This window comes from Colossoma macropomum, unplaced genomic scaffold, assembly GCF_904425465.1.
Source record: "Colossoma macropomum unplaced genomic scaffold, Colossoma_macropomum, whole genome shotgun sequence".
NCBI lineage: Eukaryota > Metazoa > Chordata > Actinopteri > Characiformes > Serrasalmidae > Colossoma > Colossoma macropomum.
In genome coordinates this window covers 33,567,860-33,573,568 of record NW_023494804.1, presented here as the reverse complement: position 1 = coordinate 33,573,568, position 5,709 = coordinate 33,567,860, and the positions used below count along the sequence as shown (strand labels likewise).

The 5,709-nt window shown below is 37.5% G+C and overlaps 1 non-coding gene across 1 annotated transcript; it reads left to right on the top strand.

The window, feature by feature from the left end:
* Window positions 1-673: 673 nt before the first annotated feature.
* LOC118825306 lies at window positions 674-785 on the top strand. The gene has a single exon (XR_005008651.1). It is a non-coding gene; the product is annotated as a U5 spliceosomal RNA (small nuclear RNA).
* The last annotated feature ends 4,924 nt before the right edge of the window (window positions 786-5,709 follow it).

Below are 5,709 nucleotides of genomic sequence, written 5' to 3'. Positions count from 1 at the left end.
TGAGATCTGGATCGCAAACGCTACTCCAACTCATCCCAAAGCTATTGGATAGTGGATCACTCCAGAAAACGCAGTTCTACTGCTCAACAACCCAGTCCTGGGGGCTTTGTACTCCCCTAGTCAACACTTAGTATTGGTCATGATGACCTCAGGCTCATGTGTGGCTTCTCCAGAGTATCCCATTCATTCCAATGACAATGCATTTCGATGGAGATTATACCAACTGTGTGTGCACAGTTGAACACCCGTGTCAGCAATGGGTGTGCCATAAAGTATACATACATACATCATCTAAACCGCTTATCCTTCTGGGTCGCAGTGTGCCATAAAGTAGTTGAATTTAATGATACTTTTGACACTCTAGACATTTTTACTTATATAAAGAAATCTAACCAGGTTAAATTATTCTACCGCACTGGCAGATCATTATACTTCCTTCAGGCATTATTTCTTAAACCAAGCAAAATTTCAGTGAGACAATTTGACAATAAACTGCTGAAAATAAGTTGTTACATAGAAATTGGTTGAATAAGTGCATAATATTTTTTCAAATCCTCGTAATGAACAATTCAAGATTCATTAAAGGGCCCATATCATGGAAAACTAAGCGTTGTCATGTTTTTGAAATGAAAGAATTTGATGTAGTTTATAACCTCGGGTTTTACTCGGATATCAGCTCAGGTTTCTCTTCATTCACACACAAATCTTTCGTCTTTTACTACAGATTTCCGTGGAGGGGAACGTCGATGAGTTCTTATTTTTTAACACTCTGCTTTCACAGTGCTAACTCTGTGGGGGGCAGTCATGGGCTGGAGGTTAGTGAACCAGCCTAGCCCCTGAGCCGACAGTACGTGAATGAAGTGCCCTTGAGCAAGGCACCTAACCCCCAACTGCTCCCCGGGTGCTGTGGATAGGGCTGCCCACCGCTCGGGGCAAGTGTGCTCACTGCCCCCTAGTGTGTGTGTGGTGTTTCACTGCACGGATGGATTAAATGCGGAGGTGAACTTTCCCTGTTGTGGGACTAATAAGGGTCACTTAATCTTAAACACTGTAAAAATTTCAGAACGTATTGTTCTCCCTCCAGTCCATACAGGGCTGCTTTGAATGTGTTGTTTCTGTGATGTCACAAAATACAATTCATTTACACTGTTGCCCATTCACACTGAAGACATAAGGGGCATTTCAATGAGGGCTGCTTTTTAAACAAGGCTTAATACAGGGCAACCAATCCTCTAGGATTTAAAAAGAGGTTGGAAGATGGTCATATAAACAAGAATTACTACTGTGTTTGGTGCATAAAACCACACAAACGTCATAAGTCAACCTCAGGGAAAAATTAACGTGTTAGGAAATAAATATCAGCGCCTACGTTCACGAAGAAGGCTGATATAAAGAGCCGCTCTGTCTACTGGACAAACCAATCAGGAATGCTTACAGAGACAGAGCTCTGCAGCTGGAGAGTGAGTACTTCTGCACAAAAAGAAAACAAAAATCATGGTAGAAAAGAGCAAGCGAAGAGTTTACTGCAGCCAGTTCACACACACACACACACACACACACACACACAGACAGTCATCTTCAGCAGTAAAATAGCTTCTTCAGGCTGCTGCTCTTAAGGTCCTTAATATATCTTGAAACACAATCTGTAATTCTAAAATAAACTAAAAGGCCGCCATGCTACGTACGTGCTATTCAACAACTTTCATTTGCTTCAGTTCAAAATAACTGTATTTAAGTTATAGTGAAGTTTAATTTGAAAATGTATTGGTTATTATAAATGGCTTAAATATTGATGACATATAATTCTATATCGTACCACATACAATTCTGTGTCTTGTAACAATAGCAGAAACCTTTATGGTGCTATATAGAGCCATATTTAAAGGGTTCTTTAAAGAAAGATATACAGGTTCTCAATTGTCATCATGCACAAAAATACTAATACAGGTAGAAGAAAAAGAATTGAGTCATATAATAACTGACCATCAAAACCTTGTGGAGGTACATGTGCCATCTTAGCAGTGAATGCTTCTTTGAGTTGTCATGGTTCCATATACAAGCATTGCTTTCACTGAAGAACCCCTTTTTAACAATGTTAGGCTACGTTTAGGCTGCAGATTTCGATAATCGAGATTGAGATTCATCCTAATCCTTTCTTGCTTTATAAAGCATACACTGTGCTATGGCTTTTTCTAAAGAAGAACTTAACGAACAGCTTCCATGTTCCTGCTAAAGCCTGAGTAGACTGATAAATCAGTGTGATGATCAGTTATTAATCTCAGTGTTACTGAGCTCTGCTAAAGCCTGAGTGGACTGATAAATCAATGTGATCAGTTATTAATCTCAGTGTTACTGAGCTCTACTAAAGCCTGAGCAGACTGATAAATCAATGTGATCAGTTATTAATCTCAGTGTTACTGAGCTCTACTAAAGCCTGAGTAGACTGATAAATCAATGTGATCAGTTATTAATCTCAGTGTTACTGAGCTCTGCTAAAGCCTGAGTAGAGTAATAAATCAATGTGAAGGTCAGTTATTAATCTCAGTGTTACTGAGCTCTGCTAAAGCCTGAGTAGAGTAATAAATCAATGTGATGATCAGTTATTAATCTCAGTGTTACTGAGCTCTGCTAAAGCCTGAGTAGACTGATAAATCAATGTGATCAGTTATTAATCTCAGTGTCACTCAGCTCTGCTAAAGCCTGAGTAGACTGATAAATCAATGTGATGATCAGTTATTAATCTCAGTGTTACTGAGCTCTGCTAAAGCCTGAGTAGACTGATAAATCAATGTGATGATCAGTTATTAATCTCAGTGTTACTGAGCTCTGCTAAAGCCTGAGTAGACTCATTTAATAGTCAAATTGTTTGTACAAATTATTTTTATTTTCTTGTAGGATGAGTTTAGCAGGAGCAGGAGCAATATGTAAAAGGCAAATCGCACACCTAGGTTTTAGTGATTCATCCTATAATAAAATGAGGTATTAATCTCTATGTTAATATAATCATGCAATATTAATATTATTTACCACAAAATAAAGAGATAATAAACAGATATGATGGAAAAATCCCTTGTACTCCTGAAGCTGCAGTCGTCTTTCTAAAGTCACCCATTGTTTTTATTTCAGACAAAAATAGTACTTTTAATCACTGATATTACAGACAACAAAAACACTTTTTAAAGGCAGGTCAATAAACATTGTAACTGCCAATCAATAACAGCAATGTGGCTAATTAAAGGGCCCATATTGTAAAAAAACAGAATTTTCCTATTTTTTTTTTAATAAAAGATTTTGATGTAGGATGTAGACACTGCAAGGTTTCGAAACATACCATTCTCTTCCCAGATCATATACAGGAACTAAGCCTGTTTTGCATTAATAATTTTGATGATGTCACAAAAACCAACATATTTACCTATATCTACTTATTCAGCCTACAGCAGCTTAGCTCCGCCCATTCATACTGAAGTTATACAAAGTGTTTCAGCCCAGTCTACCTTTTGAATAAGACATAATACAAGGCAGCCAATCAGAACAGAGCTCATTTACATATCGCTGTTTTCGGAAGAAAACCTTGTATCTGCATTTTTGTCATTTTTCAGTTTTTGACCTAATTTGAAAACACCTGTTGCTCTTTAGATTGTGTGTAAATTTCATGGTGAATGAACCAAAAGAAACGGCCCAAAATGACTTGGAAAAAGTCTGGTTCCATTGACTTACATTAAAAGTAACGTAGTTTTTTTCCTTCTCCTGTAAAGTTACCATTTTGGAGATACAAGGTTTTCTTCCGACAGCAGTGATATATTAAACTTGAAGGCATAGCAACAAACTCAACCTAAAGAAATAAAGGAAGGTTGGAAAATAGCCATGATAAGTTATGAAACTACATAAAATTACAAATTAAATAAAATAAAATATTCTATGTACAAAATGACATAGAACTGCAATGACATTATAAGTGGACCTCAGGGAATAAAACAAAAATGCAAGAAAAATGTAGACTGAAAATGTAGACTGAGGGCCTTCTGAGGCATATTTTAAATGTGTTCTCAATATGTTACTTTTCAATGCTTTGTAACAGAAAACATTACTGCATACATTCAGGACAGTGTACCTAATATTCAGCCAACAAGTTTTTAAAGTATTCTGCTCAACGGCTGTTTTGTTGAAATAAAAGAGGATTGTCTGCAACCAGAATGCGTTGCTAAATGATTTTTTTTTTACATTTGTGCCACCTCAGAGGAGTCAGTGTGCAATTATTCACACACGCGTTGGCTGTAGTGCTGTGCTACAACATCTGGCCTGCATGATTTTGTCACATGTCTCTTGAGGCTCCAGATTCAGCTACTGAGAAGTACTCCAGCTTAGGGCATTCAGTGTGTAGAGTGTGCAGGGAGGAGGGGGGTTTAGTGTGTGTGGTGGAGCAGGGAGGAGGGATCAGGGAAAAGGTGCAACGTAGAGTCTAGACAGAAAAGATTGAAGTGAAGTCTGGAAGCCATTGCGCTTAGCTCTGTGTGTGTGTGTGTGTGTGAGTGTGTATGAGTGCCTGAAGAGGCCTCTCTCCAGTGAGGGATCACATTTCACTGCCTAATTACACATGAAAAATGGCCACATTATATTTTCACTTTTTTTTTTTTTCAACAACGCAGGGTGGGGAGAGAGCTCTGAATAAGCTGTTCTGTGGGTGTTGGAGATTTTGTGCTTTTCCTACAGCGGCTCTGGGGATTTTATCAGAGCAGATGGCTAATAATACTTTTATTACCATTTCTGAGAGTAGCTGAACAGTTTTATATGTTTCTTGAACTGCTTTAGAGCAGCGATATGGCTTCATGAACGTCAACATGAGAAGACAATTGGTTTGTAAACCATTATTTTAACTCTGCGATTAATTCTAAGTTATAAAAATAGAGGAGTGCAATGGTGTAAGTGCTCAGTTTACAGCTGAACAGGTGTTCACTGGAGGATACAGGAACTATTTGACCCACTTCTGAAGTGCACCAGCACAACAAAACAGGAATTTCCATAATTACAGCTCTCGGCAATGAGTGCACTTACGCGCTTTTGGCCACCAGATGGCGCCATTCTGCCACAATTTAATATATGAGTTTTTTTTACCTAATGAGTTACAGCAGATCACCGTGAATAAAGGATTATGCAATCATACATGTGGGAGCTGTGGAGAGTTAGGAGCAGTTATTCAACAGGGCTAATTTACATTTTCATTTGTGTTTATTTATATTGAACCTCCCACGCTGCAATATCATTTAGGGAGGCGGGACAGGGTGTCTTCTCCCAAATGCGTCATAATATCATTCACCAGTGAAATGACTAGGATTTAGTATTAAATTAGTAGTCAGCCACACATTTAAAGGGCCAATATGCTCGTTTTTTACTTTTCATTTTTTTTACACTTATAGGCAAATAACATTTGTGTCATAAATCATTTTATATGATCATTTTCCAAATTTACTTTATTCCTTATAAAAAACTAGGCTGTGTCTCCAAAACTGGCATATCATTGCTGTAAAAACAAATTTTCTAACTGGTAACTTTTAATGGAAGTTAATGCAAAGAGCTTTTATTCCAAGCAATTTTGGACAATTTCTATTAATTCATTCCTAATAAAATGTTCATACAATGCAAAGGACAGCTGCTGTGTTCAAATGATGTTATGTATGTACGTATGTATGTATTTGTTTGTTTGTTTAT